Genomic DNA, 27,781 nt, shown 5'->3' on the forward strand with positions numbered 1-27,781 from the left:
GTGATTTACCCAGGTTCGGGGCCCTCGATGAGGTAAAACCTTACGTCCTGCCTGTCTGATCTTGATTATGAAAATATCGAATTACAATGGGGTGCCGAAGGTTTCGGCTGTGATCTCGTCAAGAGACTAAGTTCTGTAATGACCTAGCTCTAGACTTGCGGTGGCTAAGATTACTAAGATTGCGTGTGTCCCTCGACAGCCCCTCTCCTGGCCCTTATATAGGGAGCCAGGTCTCGAGAGATATGTCCGGGTACGACTAGGTTACAGAGAGCCCTAGATCTAAGCTTTCCTTGTATTCTTCGTATTCTTGCCTTGTGCTTTAAGAAACCTTCTTCAGAACCGACGCTACGGCCCACCTGGTCGTCGAGTGTCTTCATGGGCCCCCAGCTGGGCTGTAGGAGGTAGCATAATAATACTTACCCGAAGGGTAATGCCCACATCAATTGTGATGTCTTTATTTTCGACTGCGCTCTCCCAATGGGAGTAAGATCCATTAGCACCACTCATATTTTTTAACGCACACTTGACGGTGTATTTTGTAGGTGACCCATGTGCCTCCTTTTGTCGAAGATTCGGCTGCTGGGTCCGAAAACGATCTTCTTCAAGGGATGAGAACCCAAATCTCTCAGATGGAGAAAGATCAGCGGGGCATTCACACCATGGCAGCTGTGATAAAGAAGAAGGGCGAATTGGCCATTGAAGCATAGCGATAGGCCCTAAACGAACTACAGAAAGCCACAGAAAGCCTGAACTATGAGTACTTGATACTCCTCCAATTCCCTTGAATACTAGAGTAATTCTCCTTAGTTTCTGATCTCTGCATTATTGTCTTTGTCAGTCAAAGATTTGGACTTGTCCGAAGAAAACAAGCGAGTGCATGAACGGGTCAATGCTTTGACAAAGCTTTCACAATTTAATGAACTCTTTTGGACAGACAAGTCGAAGGTAGCCACTATTGCAAAATTCCAGGATCGGGTGTAACAAGTGCACCGGTTCTTCGATAAGTGCCATGCAGCCTTGAGGATGATATGGAAAGCCATGTTCCCTCTCAATCGAGTTCCTCCAACGCTACTGGCTTTAATGTCGAACTTCAGAAATGCCGAAAGAGTTCGCACGTTGGTTCACAACCAGCTTCTTGCGGGAGCCGAATTAGCCTTTGCTTTCGTGCTGTCTCAACATCCTTCACTGGACTTGGAAGAAATCGCACAAGTTGATAGCAACATAAGCCAATATTTTCCTGCTGTCAAGACTCCTTCCTCCATAGTAGTTGCCAGATTGGAGGCCAACACAGAAGCAGATGGCACAGTCGGAATTCCCCATGAATAACTTTGATACTATTGTAACTCTGTTGTAATCGCAAATCATGTTTCTCACAATTCTCTGCACCCGAACATTCGGATACTTTGGGTATAAGTTTGTTCGCGTGTACGATGTAACTTGTTTACCCAATCCTAATATTCTTCCTTTGCATCAATCTTGCAAAGTTTTTGTAAACATGTATAACTTGCTAGAGATGACACATTTGCCACTTTTGACAAAGTAACGATACCTTGCAAGATTATCTTCAAACGCCGGTGGCGATATTTGATGTATTCATCGACTAAGCTGCAAATCTTGATGTGCTAGTCTTTTTGGCATCGGTATTGTGATGCTTTGTAAAAAGTATCGGCAACAAATTTTTGAGTGATCAGCTCATGTTGGGAGTCCAAGGAACCCGTAGTAATCGCAACTTTGCTATAACCGAAAGTGTCTACTTTGTTTGGCGGAAGTACCCGAGTAAATTGAGGAAACTATGCTCGCTATCAACTCTGTTGCTCTTAGTACTACTTGTTCGATCTACCGGTATGGGCCTTTCATAATTATATTATCCTTGCCATTTGCAGCGCTCGCATGTTACCTGAGGCTTTGGCGGAGGACAATGTGTATTCTTATTGTATTTTTCTAGGACCTTTGATTATTATCCATTGCAACACTCGCATGTTCCCTGAGGCTTAGAGGATAACCTTGGGCATAACTAGCACAAGCGACTTCCGATATTTTTTATCGAATTTGCTTACTGTACTCATATATTTTGAAGTCAAAGCTCGCGGTATTACGCGAGGAATCTTGAAAAATTGTCGGGGTGTCCCGAATCAATCGAACGCTCGTATAAACGAAACTTGAACTTTTATTAATAAGTCTATGACGATAAGATAAGCTAAATCGCTATGGCTTAAGAAAGCCTTATTGAAAATAAAATTCTAAGAAAACTAAAGCTGTATGCCACCATTCGTCTTCTTAAGTAAGAGGAGGGTCCTTCTTCTCTTTGCCGATGTCTGCTGAAGTGTCGATGGTTGCTGAACTGCCGATGGCTTCCAGGGCGGTGCCGATAGTTTTTGTAGAAGCGCTGGCAATTATTGCTAAAGAGTCAGTGCCTTCTTCTGAGGCTCTAACATCTGCTGCCAAAGTTTTAACAGTTGGTACTGCCGTTGCAGAATCGTTCGGTTGTTTATTCGTCTTCTTGCCGCCGTCTACCTCCTTAAGCTTAGAGTCTTTGCCTTGAAGAGGTAACTGCTTGGGAGGGAAGTCTATAGTTTTAACTTCCCGCTTTATCCCAAACTTAGCAGCAATCTTCTGGAACTCTTGATCGCAATTACCTGAACGAGAGAAGCTCACAGGAACCGTAATATTGGTTCCATTGTTGCCTGGCATCTTGAGCTTTAAGTATGCGTAGTGCGGTATGGCCATGAACTTAGCGTAAGATGGCCTTCCGAGGATAGCATGGAACTGTGATTCCCAATTCACTACCTCGAACCCGATTCGTTCTTTCCTGAAATTGTCGGGTTTCTCGAAGACTACATTCAAGGAAATCCTGCCAAGAGGGTATGCTGGCAAGGTTGGAACAATGACATGGAAACATGTATCGGACTCATGCAACATATCGGCTGAGATGCCCATATTCTTGACTGTGCTTGCGAATATCAGATTCAATCCGCTTCCACCGTCCATGAATACTTTGCTCATATTGAATCCTCCGATTTGTGCTTCGTCTACCAAAGCTGCATGACCTAGCCTTGGAATAGACATCGGGTGGTCGGCTCTGCTGAACAGGATGCTTTGCGCGGACCAGTCGATGAACTCTAGGACGTTAGCCATGGTGCCCTCTGCAAGATTAGTATCTTGTGTAAGCTTTTTCATCTCTCTTCTAAAAACGCCGGTTTTATGAATCGTGCTCATCTGCCCTCGAGGCGAAGGAAAAGCTTCATTGGAAGCACGAGTTTGAACTTGCTAAACTTGATGCTGAGGTGGCGGTGGTGGGTTCGGGAGCTCCGCCTGCCCCTTACTCGACTCGTAGAACTTCTGAAGATCAAGAAACTGTCGGTAGTCGCTGAGCAGATGACTTGACTTTTTGGTGTTATCCTTGGGGTCGATGTATGCGTGTATGTAACAGGGAGCGTTTAATTGCTCGGCAAACGGTATCTCCGGAACCCGCGGCAGTCGTTCCCTGTATTTGCGGCGATTTCCTCCAGAACCGTTGCGGTTACCATCCCAGCGATCATCATGCCTGTCACCACGCTGATCATCATACCGATCATCACGTCGATCGGAATATCCAGCAGCTACAATGTTGGTGTCTTTGTACCCACGGTCTATTCTCTTTTTGTGATGATCACGCCGATGACCTGAGTCATGCTTCTGGTCATCATCTTCATCGTCACTGCGCGGGCGTGGTTTCCTCACATGGTCTTCTCCATCAGCCCAACTGTTGGCAATCTCCATGAGCTTGGTAATAGTCTTCAGGTTCTTCCGGCCAAGTTCTTCGATGTAGGATTCTCGTCGGATGCCATCACTGAATGCATCAATCGCCCTGTCGACGGAAACATCTTCGGCAACGTTTAGGAGTTTAGTAAAGCGTCCAATGTACGCACGTATTGATTCCTTCGGCTTCTATTGGCAATGGCGTAATTCTTCGATTCCAACGGGCCTCTTGTATGTGGCCTGGAATTTTTTTATGAAAGCATCAACCAGATCTTCCCAGGACTTAATGGATCCCTTCGGCAGACCTCTCAACCATGCTCGTGCCGAATATTTTAGGTAGAGTTGCAGGCATTGCATTGCCGCTACTTGGTTTTCCTTGTGTAAGATCACGATTTGCAGATAATCATCTATCCAAGACCTCGGCTCCTACTGACCATCATACTTGGCAGCATCAGTGGGAGTAGGCTTGAATCTTTTCGGTGGAATCGCCTCCCGATTCTTGTAGCTTAAGCAATCGGCACCTCGAAGTTCACCATCGTATTGCTGGGTTTCTTCAGAATCATAGCTATCATAGCCTTCTCTTGCAGCACGCCGACGGCGAGCTTTGTCGATCTTAGTAATATCATCGCGGGCATATTTCGAATGATGCTTAGATCCAGTGCCTTGATGCGTAGTTTTCGTCTTCCTAGAGGTGAGTTTATCTCCAAGGATCGCGAGGTTTTCCAAGGCGCCCCGATGATCTTGCGCCATTGGATCGTGTGGTGTTGGTTGGTGATTGATCAAATAAGCTGCAAGATTGGTTGTTGCCCCTTCGACAGTTTTCGGCCTAACCATACCCGCGGTGTCTGATACGTCTCCAACGTATCTATAATTTCTAATGTTCCATGCTAGTTTTATGACAATACTCACATGTTTTATATACACTTTATATCATTTTTATGCATTTTCCGGGACTAACCTATTAACAAGATGCCGAAGCGCCGGTTCTCGTTTTCTGCTGTTTTTGGTTTCAGAAATCCTACACAGGAAATATTCTCGGAATTGGACGAAACAAAAGCCCACGGCCCTATTTTCCACGGAGTATTCCAGAACATCGAAGAAGAGTCGGAGACGGCCAGCAGGGGGGCCACCCCATAGGGCGGCGCGGCCCCACCTCCTGGCGCGCCCAGGTGTGGGGAGCCCTCCCCCTGGCTCCCCCGACGCTGCCTCTTCGCCTATATATTCCTTCGTATCGGAAAACCCTAGTACCGAGAGCCAAAATATGAGAAAAGTTCCAGAGACGCCGCCGTCGTCAACCTCCTCTCGGGGGGTTCTGAAGATCACCTCCGGCACCCTGCCGGAGAGGGGAATCATCACCGGAGGGCTCTACATCACTATGCCCGCCTCCGGACTGATGCGTGAGTAGTTCATCCTTGGACTATGGGTCCATAGCAGTAGCTAGGTGGTTGTCTTCTCCTATTGTGCCATCATGTTTAGATCTTGTGAGCTGCCTATCATGATCAAGATCATCTTATTACAATGCTACATGTTGTGTTTGTTGGGATCCGATGAATATGGAATACTATGTCAAGTTGATTATCGATCTATCATATATGTGTTATTTATGATCTTGCATGCTCTCCGTTGCTAGTAGAGGCTCTGGCCAAGTTGATACTTGTAACTCCAAGAGGGAGAATTTGTGCTAGATAGTGGGTTCATGCCTCCATTGAATCTGGGACAGTGACAGAAAGTTCTATGGTTGTGGATGTGTTGTTGCCACTAGGGATAAAACATCAATGCTTTGTCTAAGGATATTTGTATTGTTTACATTACGCACAGTACTTAATGCAATTGTTTGTTGTTTGCAACTTAATAATGGAAGGGGTGCAATGCTAACCCGAAGGTGGAATTTTTAGGAATAGATGCATGCTGGATGGCGGTCTATGTTCTTTGTCGTAATGCCCTAAGTAAATCTCATAGTAGTCATCATGATATGTATGTGCATTGTTATGCCCTCTCTATTTGTCAATTTCCCAACTGTAATTTGTTCACCCAATATACTATTTATCTTATTGGAGAGACACCACTAGTGAAAAGTGAAAAGTCTAAGCTTGGGGATGCCCCCGTGATACGTCTCCGACGTATCGATAATTTCTTATGTTCCATGCCACATTATTGATGATATCTACATGTTTTATACACATTATATGTCGTATTTATGCATTTTCCGGCACTAACCTATTAACGAGATGCCGAAGAGCCGATTGCTTGTTTTCTCGCTGTTTTTGGTTTCGGAAATCCTACAAAGGAAATATTCTCGGAATTGGACGAAATCAACGCCCGGGGTCCTATTTTGCACCGAAGCTTCCGGAAGACCGAGGGGAAAGGAAGTGGGGCCACGAGGCGCCGCCACGGCAGGGCAGCGCGGCCCGGGTCTTGGCCGCGCGGCCCCGGCGTGTGGGGCCCTCGTGTGGCCCCCGCGTTGCCCTTCCGCCTACTTAAAGCCTTCGTCGCGAAACCCCCGATACCAAGAGCCATGATACGGAAAACCTTACCGAGACGCCGCCGCCGCCAATCCCATCTCGGGGGATTCGGAGATCACCTCCGGCACCCTGCCGGAGAGGGGAATCATCTCCCGGAGGACTCTTCACCGCCATGGTCGCCTCCGGAGTGATGAGTGAGTAGTTCACCCCTGTACTATGGGTCCATAGCAGTAGCTAGATGGTTGTCTTCTCTTCATGTGCTTCATTGTCGGATCTTGTGAGCTGCCTAACATGATCAAGATCATCTATCTGTAATTCTATATGTTGTGTTTGTCGGGATCCGATGGATAGAGAATACTATGTTATGTTGATTATCAATCTATTACCTATGTGTTGTTTATGATCTTGCATGCTCTCCGTTATTAGTAGAGGCTCCGGCCAAGTTTTTGCTTTTAACTCCAAGAGGGAGTATTTATGCTCGATAGTGGGTTCATGCCTCCATTAAATGCGGGACGGTGACGTAAAGTTCTAAGGTTGTGGATGTGCTTGTTGCCACTAGGGATAAAACATTGATGCTATGTCCGACGATGTAGTTATTGATTACATTACGCACTATACTTAATGCAATTGTCTCGTTGTTTTGCAACTTAATACCGGAAGGGGTTCGGATGATAACCTGAAGGTGGACTTTTTAGGCATAGATGCATGCTGGATAGCGGTCTATGTACTTTGTCGTAATGCCCAATTAAATCTCACAATATTCATCATATCATGTATGTGCATTGTTATGCTCTCTTTATTTGTCAATTGCCCGACCGTAATTTGTTCACCCAACATGCTATTTATCTTATGGGAGAGACACCTCTAGTGAACTGTGGACCCCGGTCCATTCTTTTACATCGAATACAATCTACTGCAATACTTGTTTTACTGTTCTTTGCAAACAATCATCATCCACACTATACATCTAATCGTTTGTTATAGCAAGCCGGTGAGATTGACAACCTCACTGTTTCGTTGGGGCAAAGTACTTTGGTTGTGTTGTGCAGGTTCCACGTTGGCGCCGGAATCCCTGGTGTTGCGCCGCACTACATCTCGCCGCCATCAACCTTCAACGTGCTTCTTGGCTCCTCCTGGTTCGATAAACCTTGGTTTCTTTCTGAGGGAAAACTTGCCGCTGTGCGCATCACACCTTCCTCTTGGGGTTCCCAACGGACGCGTGTTGTACGCGTATCAAGCTCTTTTTCTGGCGCCGTTGCCGGGGAGATCAAGACACGCTGCAAGGGGAGTCTCCACAATCCAATCTCTTTACTTTGTTTTGTCTTGCTTTATTTTATTTACTACTTTGTTTGCTGCACTTATATCAAAACACAAAAAAATTAGTTGCTAGCTTTACTTTATTTACTGTCTTGCACTCTATATCAAAAACACAAAAAAATTAGTTACTTGCATTTACTTTATCTAGTTTGCTTTATTTACTACTGCTAAAATGAGTAATCCTGAAGTTGAAGTTCGTTCGTTTAAGCAACAAGGTGGAGAAAGTTTTAAAGATGCTTGGTATAGAATTAGTGATGCTCATCATAGGTGCACTAAGAAACACTCCACTATTATCCTACTTAGGAACTTTTATGTTGGTATATCTAGTTGGAATAGGTATGTTCTTGATACTCTTCCGGGGGGTAATTTCCTAGGTACTCCTGCTTTAGAAGCTAGTTGCATCATTGAGAGTCTAGTTGGAATACCAACTGTTAATGAAACTAAAATTGAAACCTCTCTTGAGGATGTTATGAAAAAATTGGAAACCATAGAGAAAAATTTTCCAAGTGTTGAAACTAAATTGGAAATGTTACTTGATAAAACTGATGAACTTGATAAATCCTTAGGAGGAATTGATGAAAGAATTAGTGTCCTAGGAACTTGTGTTGTCCATGATAATCAAATCAATAGGATTGGCAAACTTGAAAAAGCTATGGGAACCTTGGGTTCAACCTTTTCATCTGTAAAGTTTAGAGAAAAAGCTTATGGGGGTAAGGAGCAAAAGTTTATGTATGTCTCTAAAGTGCCTAAACCAAAAAAATATTATTATAGGCCTAAAATTGACAAAACCCTTAGTACCACTACAGATGGGGGAGCTTGTAATGTCGATGCATCGTCTCTTGATAACACTTGATATACACTTTCTGCGCCTAGCTGAAAGGCGTTAAAGAAAAGCGCTTATGGGAGACAACCCATGTTTTTACTACAGTATTTTTGTTTTATATTTGAGTCTTGGAAGTTGTTTACTACTGTAGCAACCTCTCCTTATCTTAGTTTTGTGCATTGTTGTGCCAAGTAAAGTCTTTGATAGTAAGGTTCATACTAGATTTGGATTACTGCGCACAAATAGATTTCTTTGCTGTCACGAATTTCGACCTGCCTCTCTGTAGGTAGCTCAGAAAAATATGCCAATTTACGTGCGTGATCCTCAGATATGTACGCAACTTTCATTAAATTTGGGCATTTTCATTTGAGCAAGTCTGGTGCCTCAATAAAATCCATCTTTACGGACTGTTCTGTTTTGACAGATTCTGCCTTTTATTTCGCATTGCCTCTTTTGCTATGATGGATGAATTTCTTTGTTCCATTAATGTCCAAGTAGCTTTATGCAATGTCCAGAAGTGTTAAGAATGATTGTGTCACCTCTGAACATGTTAATTTTTATTGTACACTAACCCTCTAATGAGTTGTTTCGAGTTTGGTGTGGAGGAAGTTTTCAAGGATCAAGAGAGGGAAATGATGCAATATGATCAAGGAGAGTGAAAGCTCTAAGCTTGGGGATGCCCCGGTGGTTCACCCCTGCATATTTTAAGAAGACTCAAGCGTCTAAGCTTGGGGATGCCCAAGGCATCCCCTTCTTCATCGACAACATTATCAGGTTCCTCCCCTGAAACTATATTTTTATTCCATCACATCTTATGTGCTTTGCTTGGAGCGTCGGTTTGTTTTTGTTTTTGTTTTTGTTTGAATAAAATGGATCCTAGTATTCATTGTGTGGGAGAGAGACACGCTCCGCTGTTGCATATGGACAAATATGTCCTTAGGCTTTACTCATAGTATTCATGGCGAAGGTTGAATCTTCTTCGTTAAATTGTTATATGGTTGGAATCGGGAAATGCTACATGTAGTAATTCTAAAATGTCTTGAATAATTTGATACTTGGCAATTGTTGTGCTCATGTTTAAGCTCTTGCATCATATACTTTGCACCCATTAATGAAGAAACACCTAGAGCTTGCTAAATTTGGTTTGCATATTTGGTCTCTCTAAAGTCTAGATAATTTCTAGTATTGAGTTTGAACAACAAGGAAGACGGTGTAGAGTCTTATAATGTTTACAATATGTCTTTTATGTGAGTTTTGCTGCACCGGTTCATCCTTGTGTTTGTTTCAAATAACCTTGCTAGCCTAAACCTTGTATCGAGAGGGAATACTTCTCATGCATCCAAAATCCTTGAGCCAACCACTATGCCATTTGTGTCCACCATACCTACCTACTACATGGTATTTCTCCGCCATTCCAAAGTAAATTGCTTGAGTGCTACCTTTAAAATTTCCATTCTTTACCTTTGCAATATATAGCTCATGGGACAAATAGCCTAAAAACTATTGTGGTATTGAATATGTACTTATGCACTTTATCTCTTATTAAGTTGTTTGTTGTGCGATAACCATGTTTTCTGGGGGCGCCATCAACTACTCTTTGTTGAATATCATGTGAGTTGCTATGCATGTCCGTCTTGTCTGAAGTAAGAGAGATTTACCACTCATTTAATGATTAGAGCATGCATATTGTTAGAGAAGAACATTGGGCCGCTAACTAAAGCCATGAATCATGGTGGAAGTTTCAGTTTTGGACATATATCCTCAATCTCATTTGAGAACATTAATTGTTGCTACATGCTTATGCATTAAAGAGGAGTCCATTATCTGTTGTCTATGTTGTCCCGGTATGGATGTCTAAGTTGAGAATAATCAAAAGCGAGAAATCCAAATGCGAGCTTTCTCCTTAGACCTTTGTACAGGCGGCATGGAGGTACCCCTTTGTGACACTTGGTTAAAACATGTGTATTGCGATAATCCCGGTAATCCAAGCTAATTAGGACAAGGTGCGGGCACTATTAGTATACTATGCATGAGGCTTGCAACTTGTAAGATATAATTTACATGATACATATGCTTTATTACTACCGTTGACAAAATTGTTTCTTGTTTTCAAAATAAAAGCTCTAGCACAAATATAGCAATCGATGCTTTCCTCTGCGAAGGACCTTTCTTTTACTTTTATGTTGAGTCAGTTCACCTATTTCTCTCCACCTCAAGAAGCAAACACTTGTGTGAACTGTGCATTGATTCCTACATACTTGCATATTGCACTTGTTATATTACTCTATGTTGACAATTATCCATGAGATATACATGTTATAAGTTGAAAGCAACCGCTGAAACTTAATCTTCCTTTGTGTTGCTTCAATACCTTTACTTTAATTTATTGCTTTATGAGTTAACTCTTATGCAAGACTTATTGATGCTTGTCTTGAAGTGCTATTCATGAAAAGTCTTTGCTTTATGATTCATTTGTTTACTCATGTCATTACCATTGTTTTGATCGCTGCATTCATTACATATGTTTACAATAGTATGATCAAGGTTATGATGGCATGTCACTCCAGAAATTATCTTTGTTATCGTTTACCTGCTCGGGACGAGCAGGAACTAAGCTTGGGGATGCTGTTACGTCTACGACGTATCGATATTTTCTTATGTTCCATGCCACATTATTGATGATATTTACATGTTTTATACACATTATATGTCGTATTTATGCATTTTCCGGCACTAACCTATTAACGAGATGCCGAAGAGCCAGTTGTTGTTTTCTGCTGTTTTTGGTTTCGAAATCCTACAAAGGAAATATTCTCGGAATTGGACGAAATCAACGCCCGGGGTCCTATTTTTGCACGAAGCTTCCGGAAGACCGAGGGGGAAAGGAAGTGGGGCCACGAGGCGCCGCCACAGCGAGGGCGGCGCGGCCCGGGTCTTGGCCACGCGGCCCTGGCGTGTGGGGCCCTCGTGTGGCCCCCCGCATTGCCCTTCCGCCTACTTAAAGCCTTCGTCGCGAAACCCCCAGTACCGAGAGCCACGATACGGAAAACCTTACTGAGATGCCGCCGCCGCCAATCCCATCTCGGGGGATTCTGGAGATCACCTCCGGCACCCTGCCGGAGAGGGGAATCATCTCCCGGAGGACTCTTCACCGCCATGGTCGCCTCCGGAGTGATGAGTGAGTAGTTCACCCCTGGACTATGGGTCCATAGCAGTAGCTAGATGGTTGTCTTCTCCTCATGTGCTTCATTGTCGGATCTTGTGAGCTGCCTAACATGATCAAGATCATCTATCTGTAATTCTATATGTTGTGTTTGTCGGGATCCGATGGATAGAGAATACTATGTTATATTGATTATCAATCTATTACCTATGTGTTGTTTATGATCTTGCATGCTCTCCGTTATTAGTAGAGGCTCTGGCCAAGTTTTTGCTTTTAAATCCAAGAGGGAGTATTTATGCTCGATAGTGGGTTCATGCCTCCATTAAATCTGGGACAGTGACAGAAAGTTCTAAGGTTGTGGATGTGCTTGTTGCCACTAGGGATAAAACATTGATGCTATGTCCGAGGATGTAGTTATTGATTACATTACGCACCATACTTAATGCAATTGTCCGTTGTTTTGCAACTTAATACTGGAAGGGGTTCGGATGATAACCTGAAGGTGGACTTTTTAGGCATAGATGCATGCTTGGATAGCGGTCTATGTACTTTGTCGTAATGCCCAATTAAATCTCACAATATTCATCATATCATGTATGTGCATTGTTATGCTCTCTTTATTTGTCAATTGCCCGACTGTAATTTGTTCACCCAACATGCTATTTATCTTATGGGAGAGACACCTCTAGTGAACGGTGGACCCCGGTCCATTCTTTTACATCGAATACAATCTACTGCAATACTTGTTTTACTGTTTCGTTGTTCTTTGCAAACAATCATCATCCACACTATACATATAATCCTTTGTTACAGCAAGCCGGTGAGATTGACAACCTCACTGTTTCGTTGGGGCAAAGTACTTTGGTTGTGTTGTGCAGGTTCCACGTTGGCGCCGGAATCCCTGGTGTTGCACCGCACTACATCTCGCCGCCATCAACCTTCAATGTGCTTCTTAGCTCCTCCTGGTTCGATAAACCTTGGTTTCTTTCTGAGGGAAAACTTGTGGCTGTGCGCATCACACCTTCCTCTTGGGGTTCCCAACGGACGCGTGCTGTACGCGTATCACCCCGTGGTTCATCCCTGCATATTTCAAGAAGACTCAAGCATCTAAGCTTGGGGATGCCCAAGACATCCCCTTCTTCATCAACAACTTATCAGGTCACCTCTAGTGAAACTATATTTTTATTCCGTCACATCTTATGTGCTTTACTTGGAGCGTCTTTGTGCTTTTATTTTTGTTTGTGTTTGAATAAAATCGGATCCTAGCATTCTTTGTGTGGGAGAGAGACACGCTCCGCTTTTTCATATGAACACCGGTGTTCTTCTCTTTACTTTTAATGTTCATGGCAAAAGTTGAAAGCTGCTGCACTTATTGCTATTTGGTTGGAAACAGAAAATGCTTCATGTGGTAATTGGTATATTGTCTTGAATAATTTGATACTTGGCAATTGTTTTGAGCTCTCAAGTAGATCATGTTTAAGCTCTTGCATCATGTAATTTAAACCTATTAGTGGAGAACTACCGTAGAGCTTGTTGAAATTTGGTTTGCATGATTGGTCTCTCTAAGGTCTAGATATTTTCTGGTAAAAGTGTTTGAGCAACAAGGAAGACAGTGTAGAGTCTAATAATGCTTGCAATATGATCTTATGTAAGTTTTACTATACCGGTTCATACTTGTGTTTGCTTCAAACAACCTTGCTAGCCCAAAGCCTTGTACTGAGAGGGAATGCTTCTCGTGCATCCAAAACCTTGAGCCAAAACCTATGCCATTTGTGTCCACCATAACTACCTACTATGTGGTATTTTTCTGCCATTCCAAGTAAATACTTAATGTGCTAATGATACGTCTCCAACGTATCGATAATTTCTTGTGTTCCATGCCACATTATTGATGTTATCTACATGTTTTATGCACACTTTATATCATATTCGTGCATTTTCTGGAACTAACCTATTAACAAGATGCCGAAGTGCCGATTCGTTGTTTTCGCTGTTTTTGGTTTCGGAAATCCTAGTAAAGAAATATTCTCGGAATTGGACGAAATAAAAGCCCAGAGGCCTATTTTCTCACGAAGCTTCCAGAAGTCCGAAGGAGAGACGAAGAGGGGCCACAGGGGCGCCAAACCCTAGGGCGGCGCGGCCCCCCCTTGGCCGCGCCGGCCTGTGGTGTGGGCCCCCCGTGCCGCCTCTCGACTTGCCCTTCCGCCTACAAATAGCCTCCGTGACGAAACCCCCAGTACCGAGAGCCACGATACGGAAAACATTACCGAGACGCCGTCGCCGCCGATCCCATCTCGGGGGATCCCGGAGATCGCCTCCGGCACCCTGCCGGAGAGGGGAATCATCTCCCGGAGGACTCTACACCGCCATGGTCGCCTCCGGAGTGATGAGTGAGTAGTCTACCCCTGGACTATGGGTCCATAGCAGTAGCTAGATGGTTGTCTTCTCCCCATTGTGCTATCATTGTCGGATCTTGTGAGCTGCCTATCATGATCAAGATCATCTATATGTAATTCTATATGTTGCGTTTGTTGGGATCCGATGAATAGAGAATACTTGTTATGTTGATTATCAAAGTTATGCTTATGTGTTGTTTATGATCTTGCATGCTCTCCGTTATTAGTAGATGCTCTGGCCAAGTAGATGCTTTTAACTCCAAGAGGGAGTACTTATGCTCGATAGTGGGTTCATGCTGCATTGACACTGGGACAGATGACAGAAAGTTCTAAGGTTGTGTTGTGCTTGTTGCCACTAGGGATAAAACATTGATGCTATGTCTAAGGATGTAGTTGTTGATTACATTACGCACCATACTTAATGCAATTGTCCGTTGCTTGCAACTTAATGCTTGGAGGGGTTCGGATGATAACTCTGAAGGTGGACTTTTTAGGCATAGATGCGGTTGGATGGCGGTCTATGTACTTTGTCGTAATGCCCAATTAAATATCACTATACTCATCATGATATGTATGTGCATGGTCATGCTCTCTTTATTTGTCAATTGCCCAAGCTGTAATTTGTTCACCCAACATGCTTGTTCGTCTTATGGGAGAGACACCTCTAGTGAGCTGTGGACCCCGGTCCAATTCTCTTTCTTGAAATACAATCTACTGCAATACTTGTTTCTACTGTTTTCTCTGCAAACAATCATATTCCACACAATACGGTTAATCCTTTGTTACGGCAAGCCGGTGAGATTGACAACCTCATCTGTTTCGTTGGGGCAAAGTAGTTTGGTTGTGTTGTGCGGGTTCCACGTTGGCGCCGGAATCTCCGGTGTTGCGCCGCACTACATCCCGCCGCCATCAACCTTCAACGTGCTTCTTGGCTCCTCCTGGTTCGATAAACCTTGGTTTCTTTCGAGGGAAAACTTGCTGCTGTGCGCATCATACCTTCCTCTTGGGGTTGCCCAACGAACGTGTGAAATACACGCCATCAAGCTCTTTTACGGCGCCGTTGCCGGGGAGATCAAGACACGGCTGCAAGGGGAGTCTCCACTTCTCAATCTCTTTACTTTGTTTTTGTCTTGCTTTATTTTATTTACTACTTTGTTTGCTGCACTAAATCAAAATACAAAAAAATTAGTTGCTAGTTTTACTTTATTTGCTATCTTGTTTGCTATATCAAAAACACAAAAAAATTAGTTTACTTGCATTTACTTTATCTAGTTCACTTTATTTACTATCGCTAAAATGAGTAATCCTGAAGTTGAAGTTCGTTCATTTAAGCAACAAGGGGAGAATGTTTAAAAGATGCTTGGTATAGAATTAGTGATGCCCATAATAGGTGCACTAAGAAACACTCCACCACTATCCTACTCGGGAATTTTTATGTTGGTATCTCTAGTTGGAATAGATATGTTCTTGATTGTCTCGCGGGAGGTAACTTCCTAGGTGCTCCCGCTTTAGAAGCTAGTTGCATTATTGAGAGTTTATTTGGAACACCACCTGTTAATGAAACTAAAAGTGAAACCTCCCTTGAGGATGTTATGAAAAAATTGGAAACCATAGAGAAAAATTGTAGCGTTGAAACTAAATTGGAAATATTACTTGAATAATACTGATAAACTTGATAAAATCCTAGGAGGAATTAATGAAAGAATTGCTACTCTAGAAACTTGTGCTATCCATGATAATCAAACCCATAGAATTGGTAAACTTGAAGAAGCTATGAGAAAATTGGGTTCAACTTTTTCTTCTCTTAAATTTAATGAGAAAGCTTATGTGGGTAAGGAGCAAAAATTCATGTATGTCTCTAAGGTGCCTAAACCAAAGAATTACTATAGGCCTAAAATTGATAAAACTCCCAACACCGCTGGTAATGATGTTGATGCTTCATCTCTCGATGTTACTTGATACACACTTTCGCGCCTAGGCTGAAAGGCGTTAAGAAAAGCGCTTATGGGAGACAACCCATGTTTTTACCTACAGTACTTTGTTTTTATTTTGTGTCTTGGAAGTTGTTTACTACTGTAGCAACCTCTCCTTATCTTAGTTTTGAGTTTTGTTGTGCCAAGTTAAGCCGTTGATAGAAAAGTAAGTACTAGATTTGGATTACTGCGCAGTTCCAGATTTCTTTGCTGTCACGAATCTGAGCCCACTGCCCTGCAGGGAGCTCAGAAAATTATGCCAATTTACGTGCATGATCCTCAGATATGTACGCAACTTTCATTCAATTTGAGCATTTTCATTTGAGCAAGTCTGGTGCCATTTTAAAATTCGTCAATACGAACTGTTCTGTTTTGACAGATTCTGCCTTTTATTTCGCATTGCCTCTTTCGCTATGTTGGATGAATTTCTTTGATCCACTAATGTCCAGTAGCATTATGCAATGTCCAGAAGTGTTAAGAATGATTGTGTCACCTCTGAATATGTCAATTTATATTGTGCACTAACCCTCTAATGAGTTGTTTCGAGTTTGGTGTGGAGGAAGTTTTCAAGGATCAAGAGAGGAGTATGATGCAACATGATCAAGGAGAGTGAAAGCTCTAAGCTTGGGGATGCACCCGGTGGTTCACCCCTGCATATATCAAGAAGACTCAAGCGTCTAAGCTTGGGGATGCCCAAGGCATCCCCTTCTTCATCAACAAATTATCGGGTTCCTCCCCTAAAACTACATTTTTATTCGGCCACATCTTATGTGCTTTTTCTTGGAGCGTCGGTTTGTTTTTGTTTTTGTTTTGTTTGAATAAAATGGATCCTAGCATTCACTTTATGGGAGAGATACACACTCCGCTGTAGCATATGGACAAATATGTCCTTGGTTTCTACTCATAGTATTCATGGCGAAGTTTCTCCTTCGTTAAATTGTTATATGGTTGGAATTGGAAAATGATACATGTAGTAATTGCTATAAATGTTTTGGGTAATGTGATACTTGGCAATTGTTGTGCTCATGTTTAAGCTCTTGCATCATATGCTTTGCACCCATTAATGAAGAAATACATAGAGCATGCTAAAATTTGGTTTGCATATTTGGTTTCTCTAAGGTCTAGATAATTTCTAGTTTTGAGTTTGAACAACAAGGAAGACGGTATAGAGTATTATAATGCTTTCAATATGTCTTTTATGTGAGTTTTGCTGTACTAGTTCATCCTTGTGTTTGCCTCAAATAACCTTGCTAGCCTAAACCTTGTATCGAGAGGGAATACTTCTCATGCATCCAAAATACTTGAGCCAACCACTATGCCATTTGTGTCCACCATACCTACCTACTACATGGTATTTTCCAGCCATTCCAAAGTAAATTGCTTGAGTGCTACCTTTAAAATTCCATCATTCACCTTTGCAATATATAGCTCATGGGACAAATAGCTTAAAAACTATTGTGGTATTGAATATGTAATTATGCACTTTATCTCTTATTAAGTTGCTTGTTGTGCGATAACCATGTTTACTGGGGAACGCCATCAACTCATTGTTGAATTTCATGTGAGTTGCTATGCATGTTCGTCTTGTCTGAAGTAAGGGCGATCTACACTGAGTTGAATGGTTTGAGCATGCATATTGTGAGAGAAGAACATTGGGCCGCTAACTAAAGCCATGTTCCATGGTGGAAGTTTCAGTTTTGGACAAACATCCTCAAATCTCTAATGAGAAAAGAATTAATTGTTGTTGAATGCTTAAAGCATTAAAAGAGGAGTCCATTATCCGTTGTCTATGTTGTCCCGGTATGGATGTCTAAGTTGAGAATAATCAAAAGCGAGAAATCCAAATGCGAGCTTTCTCCTTAGACCTTTGTACAGGCGGCATAGAGGTACCCCTTTGTGATACTTGGTTAAAGCATATGTATTGCGGTGATAATCCAGGTAGTCCAAGCTAATTAGGACAAGGTGCGAGCACTATTAGTACACTATGCATGAGGCTTGCAACTTATAAGATATAATTTACATGATGCATATGCTTTATTACTACCGTTGACAAAATTGTTTCATGTTTTCAAAATCAAAGCTCTAGCACAAATATAGCAATCGATGCTTTTCCTCTATGAGGACCATTCTCTTTACTTTTATGTTGAGTCAGTTCACCTATTTCTATCCACCTCAAGAAGCAAACACTTGTGTGAAGCTGTGCATTGATTCTTACATACTTGCTTATTGCACTTATTATATTACTCTATGTTGACAATATCCATGAGATATACATGTTACAAGTTGAAAGCAACTCGCTGAAACTTAATCTTCTTTTGTGTTGCTTCAATACCTTTACTTTGAATTATTGCTTTATGAGTTAACTCTTATGCAAGACTTATTGATGCTTGTCTTGAAATGCTATTCATGAAAAGTCTTTGCTTTATGATTCACTTGTTTACTCATGTCATACACATTGTTTTGATCGCTGCATTCTCTACATATGCTTTACAAATAGTATGATCAAGATTATGATGGCATGTCACTCCAGAAATTATCTTTGTTATCGTTTTACCTGCTCGGGACGAGCAGAACTAAGCTTAGGGATGCTGATACGTCTCCAACGTATCGATAATTTCTTGTGTTCCATGCCACATTATTGATGTTATCTACATGTTTTATGCACACTTTATATCATATTCGTGCATTTTACGGAACTAACCTATTAACAAGATGCCGAAGTGCCGATTCTTTGTTTTCTGCTGTTTTTGGTTTCGAAATCCTAGTAAAGAAATATTCTCGGAATTGGACGAAATAAAAGCCCGGAGGCCTATTTTCTCACGAAGCTTCCGGAAGTCCGAAGGAGAGACGAAGAGGGGCCACGGGGAGCCAAACCCTAGGGCGGCGCGGCCCCCTTGGCCGCGCCGGCCTGTGGTGTGGGCCCCCCGTGCCGCCTCTCGACTTGCCCTTCCGCCTACAAATAGCCTCCGTGACGAACCCCCCAGTACCGAGAGCCACGATACGGAAAACATTACTGAGACGCCGTCGCCGCCGATCCCATCTCGGGGGATCCTGGAGATCGCCTCCGGCACCCTGCCGGAGAGGGGAATCATCTCCCGGAGGACTCTACACCGCCATGGTCGCCTCCGGAGTGATGAGTGAGTAGTCTACCCCTGGACTATGGGTCCATAGCGGTAGCTAGATGGTTGTCTTCTCCCCATTGTGCTATCATTGTCGGATCTTGTGAGCTGCCTATCATGATCAAGATCATCTATATGTAATTCTATATGTTGCGTTTGTTGGGATCCGATGAATAGAGAATACTTGTTATGTTGATTATCAAAGTTATGCTTATGTGTTGTTTATGATCTTGCATGCTCTCCGTTATTAGTAGATGCTCCGGCCAAGTAGATGCTTTTAACTCCAAGAGGGAGTACTTATGCTCGATAGTGGGTTCATGCCTGCATTGACACTGGGACGAGTGACAGAAAGTTCTAAGGTTGTGTTGTCTTGTTGCCACTAGGGATAAAACATTGATGCTATGTCTAAGGATGTAGTTGTTGATTACATTACGCACCATACTTAATGCAATTGTCTGTTGCTTGCAACTTAATACTGGAGGGGTTCGGATGATAACCTCGAAGGTGGACTTTTTAGGCATAGATGCGGTTGGATGGCGGTCTATGTACTTTGTCGTAATGCCCAATTAAATCTCACTATACTCATCATGATATGTATGTGCATGGTCATGCTCTCTTTATTTGTCAATTGCCCAAGCTGTAATTTGTTCACCCAACATGCTTGTTCGTCTTATGGGAGAGACACCTCTAGTGAATCTGTGGACCCCGGTCCAATTCTCTTTACTGAAATACAATCTACTTGCAATACTTGTTTCTACTTGTTTTCTCTGCAAACAATCATATTCCACACAATACGGTTAATCCTTTGTTACGGCAAGCCGGTGAGATTGACAACCTCACCGTTTCATTGGGGCAAAGTAGTTTGGTTGTGTTGTGCAGGTTCCACGTTGGCGCCGGAATCTCCGGTGTTGCGCCGCACTACATCCCGCCGCCATCAACCTTCAACGTGCTTCTTGGCTCCTCCTGGTTCGATAAACCTTGGTTTCTTTCTGAGGGAAAACTTGCTGCTGTGCGCATCATACCTTCCTCTTGGGGTTGCCCAACGAACGTGTGAAATACACGCCATCAGCTAACTTTAAACAATTCAAAATTACTCCTTATTTGTGTCAATGTTTTATAGCTCATGAGGAAGTATGTGGTGTTTTATCTTTCAATCTTGTTGGGCAGACTTTCACCAATGGACTAGTGGCTTCATCCTCTTATCCAATAATTTTGCAAGAAGAGCTGGCAACGGGGTTCCCAGCCCCAATTAATTAACTTTCATTAATAATTCTCTTCACATGTTGTTCCCTGATTCATCAGTAAGCAACATAATTTTACAAATAGACACTCCTCCATGGTATGTGAAATGTTGGAAGGCACCCGAGGATTCGGTTAGCCATGGCTTGTGAAAGGAAAAGGTTGGCAGGAGTGTCATCCATAAATAAAACTAAAGTACATGTGTAAACAAAAGAGAAGAGGGATGATCTACCTTGCTGGTAGAGATAACGTCCTTCATGGGAGCCGCTCTTTGAAAGTCTGTTTGACGAGGGGGTTAGAATGCCCACTACCATTCGTTGACAACAACAAACACCTCTCAAAACTTTACTTTTATGCTCTCTATATGATTTCAAAACTTGAAAAGCTCTAGCACATGATTTAATCCCTGCTTCCCTCTGTGAAGGGCCTTTCTTTTACTTTATGTTGAGTCAGTTTACGTACTTCCTTCTATCTTAGAAGCAAACACTTGTGTCAACTGTGTGCAGTGATTCTTACATGCTTGCTTATTGCACTCATCATATTACTTTGTGTTGACAATTATCCATGAGATATACATGTTGAAAGTTGAAAGCAATTGCTGAAACTTAAATCTTCCTTTGTGTTGCTTCAAAACCTTCTATTAAGAATCTATTGCTTTATGAGTTAACTCTTATGCAAGACTTTTTGATGCTTGTCTTGAAAGTACTATTCATGAAAAGTTTTTGCTATATGATTCAGTTGTTTAGTCATTATCTTTTTGTTAGCAAACTATAGATCATTGCTTTGAGTCACTTCATTCATCTCATATGCTTTACAATAGTACTGATCAAGATTATGTTGGTAGCATGGCACTTCAGAAATTATTCTTTTTATCGTTTACCTACTCGAGGGCGAGTAGGAACTAAGCTTGGGGATGCTTGATACGTCTCCAACGTATCTATAATTTCTTATGTTCCAAGCTAGTTTTATGACGATACTCACATGTTTTATATACACTTTATATCATTTTTATGCATTTTCCGGGACTAACCTATTAACAAGATGTCGAAGCGCCAGTTCCTGTTTTCTGCTGTTTTTTGTTTCAGAAATCCTACACAGGAAATATTCTCGGAATTGGACGAAACAAAAGCCCACGGCCCTATTTTCCACGGAGTATTCCAGAACATCGAAGAAGAGTCGGAGACGGCCAGCAGGGGGCCACCCCATAGGGCGGCGCGGCCCCACCTCCTGGCGCGCCCAGGTGTGGGGAGCCCACCCCCTGGCTCCCCCGACGCTGCCTCTTCGCCTATATATTCCTTCGTATCGGAAAACCCTAGTACCAAGAGCCAAAATACGAGAAAAGTTCCAGAGACGCCGCCGCCGTCAACCCCATCTCAGGGGGGTTCTAAAGATCACCTCCGGCACCCTACCGGAGAGGGGAATCATCACCGGAGGGCTCTACATCACCATGCCCACCTACGGACTGATGCGTGAGTAGTTCATCCTTGGACTATGGGTCCATAGCAGTAGCTAGGTGGTTGTCTTCTCCTATTGTGCCATCATGTTTAGATCTTGTTAGCTGCCTATCATGATCAAGATCATCTTATTGTAATGCTACATGTTGTGTTTGTTGCGATCCGATGAATATGGAATACTATGTCAAGTTGATTATCGATCTATCATATATGTGTTGTTTATGATCTTGCATGCTCTCCGTTGCTAGTAGAGGCTCTGGCCAAGTTGATACTTGTAACTCCAAGAGGGATTGTTTATGCTAGATAGTGGGTTCATGCCTCCATTGAATCCGGACGATGAACGAAAGTTCTAAAGTTGTGGATGTGCTTTTGCCACTAGGATAAAATATCAATGCTTTGTCTAAGGATATTTGTATTGTTTACATTGACGACCGCTGCTTAATGGGACCTGCATGTCATCCTCTGTTTGCAACTTAATACTTTGGAAGGTGTGCAGCATGCTAACCCGAAGGTGGACTTTTTAGGCATAGATGCATGCTGGATGGCGGTCTATGTTCTTTGCCGTATGCCCTAAGTAAATCTCATAGTAGTCATCATGATATGTATGTGCATTGTTATGCCCTCTCTATTTGTCAATTGCCCAACTGTAATTTGTTTACCCAACATGTTGTTTATCTTATTGGAGAGACACCACTAGTGAACTGTGGACCCCGGTCCATTCTTTTACATCTGAAATACAACCTACTGCAATCATTGTTCTATTAGTTCTCTGCAAGCAAACATCCTTTTCCACACCATACGTTTAATCATTTGTTTTCAGCAAGCCGGTGAGATTGACAACCTCACTGTTAAGTTGGGGCAAAGTATTTTGATTGTGTTGTGCAGGTTCCACGTTGGCGCCGGAATCCCTGGTGTTGCGCCGCACTACACTCCTTCACCAACAACCTTCACGTGGCCTTCATCTCCTACTGGTTCGATAACCTTGGTTTCTTACTGAGGGAAAACTCGCTGCTGTACGCATCATACCTTCCTCTTGGGGTTCCCAACGGACGTGTGCTTTACCGTCACAAGTAGTGTCCATAGTCATAAAAGAGTTGGAGAGATTCGAAGTGATCTCCCTTGCATCGGCTTCGAAATACGAGGAATTCGTGGCCGAAATATCCCTGGACCTTGGTTGTTGCGAGACGCGTTTCCATGTGATGCCCTTCGTCGCTCGCTTGATTGATCGGCTGCTCGCCGGCGTCGATCGAGGTCAGCTTGTTCATTTTCTAACCGAACCCGATTCCTTTCCAAAATAGTGTGATACGCGTTGATGGTTCCTGCCGAAACTCTAGAGGGAACTCGGGTGTTATTGGCCACGGCACTGCGGGCAATCTCCCACTCTTCCTCAGTGATGGTGTAAGCGCTATCATCGCTGATGGCGCTAGCTTCAACGTTGCGGCATCCACCACGATTGACGCGTGGGGTATGTTCACCTTCGGAAGGTCCTTCTCCATTAACAGAGTTGAGGATGGCGTAATTTTGGTGATGCGCCACTCTCCAGGTGGCTGCCCTGGCGATGATGTCGATACTTTCTTCGTCGGAGGAGTACTTGGCGCTATAGACGAAAGGCGTGTCATCTGAACCTAGCCCGTGTCTGGTGTCGCAGTTGAGGCAATAGTACGAATCGGATGATGCAGAATCGTCAGCTCCGACGGACATAGATGACATGGAGCAGCGTGAAGATGTCGATGGTGAAGATGTTGGAGTCGATGCTGACAACATAGTCGATAGATCGACTGTGATTGGAGATGAAGCGGTTGATGCAGCAGTCGATGAAGCCACAGTTCTTGATGTGCTATGGGCGAACGGGTCATGCAGCCGAAGGATGCCCTCAGCATCGATGCAATAGTGAACGCTCCCGAACGTCATATCTAGCCTGCCGCGTAAGCCTGAGAAAGCCGATCGCGACGAGTCGGTGTGCGAAGTAAACTCGAAGGACCCAAAACGAATCGAGTTCCCCAAGCTTGGCGATGAAGGAGCCGACGATGGTGCCGACGATGCTGGTGGATTTGTGGTCGACACGATCAAAGTAGCTGATGAAGTGCCTTGTACCGGCAGGTTTCCCACAGACGGTGCCAATTGACGAGGGTGCTCCCCGGCAATGCCCACCATGAGGGGCTTAGGGTTGACGGAATCCTGCAGGCTAGCACGAGACATCGGATACCAAACAAACGAGGAGTTAGATTTATCCAGGTTCGGGGCCCCGCGATGAGGTAAAACCTTTACTTCCTGCTTGTCTGATCTTGATTATCGAATATATCGGGTTACAATGGGGAAGCCAATAGGTTGTGCTGGTTGACTCATCGAGAGGCAAATATTCTAGGGTTCTAGCTCTAACTTGCGGTGGATCTACATATTGAAGTTGTATTTCGACAGGCTCTCTCCTGGCCTTCATATAGCAGGCTAGGTCCCGAAAGTTCTTGTCCAGACTCGACTAGGTTACAACTAGATATATTCTAGTCTTTCCTTGTTCGGTGTATTTTTGCCTTGTTCATCAAGAATCCCTCTTTGAGTAGGTCTCCTTTGCTGGAACCGACGTATAGGCCCACCTTGTCTATTGAGCAATCTTCATGGGCCCCTAGTTGGGCTGGAGGAGGTAGACTAATGTTGGGTACCCGAAGGGTAATGCCCACATCAGTATACCTTCTATCACAGATCCGAAGGCAAAGTTTTCGTTGCGAAGAACAAATCCTTTCTTGAGAAGGAGTTTCTCTCGAAAGAAGTGACTGAAAGGAAAGTAGAACTCAACGAGGTTATTGAACCTTCTCTCGGACTTGAGAGTAGCACAGCACCGGAAGATGTTCTTGTGCCGTCTGCACCGATAAGAGAGGAAGCTAATGATAATGATCATGAAACTTCGAATGAAGTTACTACTGAACCTCGCAGGTCGACAAGGAATCGTACCACTCCTGATTGGTATGACCCCACCTTAAATGTCATGTTGGTTGACAATAATGACGGCCCCGCAACGTATGAGGAAGCAATGATGAGCCCGGATTCCAACAAATGGCAAGAAGCCATGAAATCCGAAATGGGATCCATGTATGAAAACCAAGTTTGGACTTTGGAGGACCTACCTGATGGCCGCAAAGCTGTTGAGAACAAATGGATTTTCAAAAGAAAAACAAACTTTGATGGTAATATTACTGTTTATAAAGCTCGACTTGTCGCGAAAGGGTTCCGACAAATTCAAGGAGTTGACTACGATGAGACTTTCTCACCTGTAGCAAAGCTAAAGTCTATGAGGATTTTGTTAGCAATCGCTGCATTTTTTTGATTATGAAATTTGGCAGACGGATGTCAAAACGGCGTTCCTTAATGGTGACTGATACGCCTCCGGCGTATCGATAATTTCTTATGTTCCATGCCATATTATTGATGATACCTACATGTTTTATGCACACTTTATGTCATATTCGTGCATTTTCTGGAACTAACCTATTAACAAGATGCCGAAGTGCCGCTTCTGTTTTCTGCTGTTTTTGGTTTCAAAAATCCTAGTAACGAAATATTCTCGGAATCGGACGAAATCAAGACCCGGGTTCCTATTTTCACCGGAAGCATCCGGAACACCCGAGAGCCGCGCAGAGGGGCCCTATGGGCCCCGGATGATAGGGTGGCGCGGCTCGGGCCCCGGCCGCGCCAGCCTATGGTGCCGCCGCCTCTTCGACCCTCTGACGCTGCCCTTCCGCCTATTTAAAGCCTCCGTCGAGAAAACCCTGAGGCGAAAAACCACGAGACGGAAAACCTTCCAGAGCCGCCGCCATCGCGAAGCCAAGATCTGGGGGACAGGAGTCTCTGTTCCGGCACCCTGCCGGAGCGGGGAAGTGCCCCCGGAAGGCTTCTCCATCTCCACCGCTGCCATCTCCACCGCCATCTTCATCACCGCTGCTGCTCCCATGAGGAGGGAGTAGTTCTCCATCGAGGCTCGGGGCTGTACCGGTAGCTATGTGGTTCATCTCTCTCCTATGTGCTTCAATACAATAATCTCATGAGCTGCCTTACAAGATTGAGATTCATATGATGATGCTTGTAATCTAGATGTCATTGTGCTAGTCAAGTGAGTTTTACTTATGTGATCTCCGAAGACTCCTTGTCCCACGTGTGTAAAGGTGACAGTGTGTGCACCGTGTGGGTCTCTTAGGCTATATTTCACGGAATACTTACTCACCGTTATGAATGGCGTAGTGAAGTGCTTATTTATATCTCTTTATGATTGCAATGTGTTTTGTATCACAATTTATCTATGTGCTACTCTAGTGATGTGTTATTAAAGTAGTTTATTCCTCCCGCACGGTGTAATGGTGACGAGTGTGTGCATCCGTGTTAGTACTTGGCGTATGCTATGATCACGATCTCTTGTAGATTGTGAAGTTAACTATTGCTATGATAGTATTGATGTGATCTATTCCTCCTACGTGGCGTGAAGGTGACAGTGTGCATGCTATGTTAGTACTTGGTTTAGTCGTGTTGATCTTTCTTGCACTCTAAGGTTATTTAAATATGAACATTGAATTGTGGAGCTTGTTAACTCCGGCATTGAGGGTTCCTAAATACTGCTATCGCTGCTTGTTTACTGTTTTACTGCGTTAAATCCTACGCAATGTGTTCATCATCCAACAAAAGAGTGTAGAGTATGCATTTATCTATTCTGTTATGTAATCAATGTTGAGAGTGTCCACTAGTGAAAGTGTAATCCCTAGGCCTTGTTCCTAAATACTGCTATCGCTGCTTGTTTACTCGTTTCTATCGCGTTACTACTCGCTGCGTTACTACCGCTTGTTTACTCGTCCCGGGCAAAGCACTTTTCTCGGTGCCGTTGCTACTACTTATTCATACCACCTCGTATTTCACTATCTCTTCGCCGAACTAGTGCACCTATTAGGTGTGTTGGGGACACAAGAGACTTCTTGCTTTGTGGTTGCAGTGGTTGCATGAGAGGGATATCTTTGACCTCTTCCTCCCTGAGTTCGATAAACCTTGGGTGATCCACTTAAGGGAAACTTGCTGCTGTTCTACAAACCTCTGCTCTTGGAGGCCCAACACTGTCTACAAGAATAGAAGCTCCCGTAGACATCAAGACTATTTTCTGGCGCCGTTGCCGGGGAGCATAGCTTTATTTGGAAGTTCACTTGGATTGATATTGTTCGCTGCAAATTCTCCATCATGGGTAAACCTCGCGATACTAAGGTCGCCATATTACCATCCACTACAAGAAAAGGTACAACTCGAGTACCTCTGCTGCTCTTGATTCACCATCCGTGATTGATAAACTTGTTTCACCACCACATGCTTCAAATGCTGGTACTTCGCTGAATCTGAAAACTCTCATAATACTGATAATATGTCTGCTTTGCTTGATGATAGTGGTTCATTGGGAACTTTTCTAGATGCTAAAATTGCTAGGTCTAGACAAATTGAAAATGCTGAAACTCCTGATGTTACTACACCTGTTAATTCACCTGAACTTGAATACTCTAGTGATGATTTTGATGAAGATTATGTGGAACTTGATGATGATTTTATTGAAAAATGCCATGCTACTACTGATGCAAGAAAAATTAAAAAGTTGCTTGCGTAACATACTCGTTAGATATAAACTGTCTCCCGATCCTAAATTTGCCACATCTCCTATAAACATTAGGGATAAAGATTATGATTTTTCTCTTGATCTATCTCATATAGCTATTGTTGAGAAAACACCTTTTTGTGGTACTGAAAAAGAAAGTGCTCGTTGAACACATGACTGAGTTATCTACTTTGAGTAGCTTGTTTTCTCGATGATGTTAAGAAGCGTACTTACTTTGTTGCTAAAATCTTTCCATTCTCATTAAAGGATGACGCTAAAACTTGGTATAATAGTTTGCCACCTAGTTCTATTAAAAGTCCAAAAGAATTTCTTGCTGTTTTTTTTCGGAAATACTTTCCTGCTAGTGCTCAACATGCTGCTTTGCAGAGAGTTTATAATTTTGATCAGGGAGATGAAGAGAAATTGCCTGAGGCTTGGGCGAGATTTTGCTCTCTTATTAGAGCTTTGCCTGACCATGATTTAGAA

This window comes from Lolium rigidum, chromosome 4 (genome assembly GCF_022539505.1).
Source record: "Lolium rigidum isolate FL_2022 chromosome 4, APGP_CSIRO_Lrig_0.1, whole genome shotgun sequence".
Taxonomy (NCBI): domain Eukaryota; kingdom Viridiplantae; phylum Streptophyta; class Magnoliopsida; order Poales; family Poaceae; genus Lolium; species Lolium rigidum.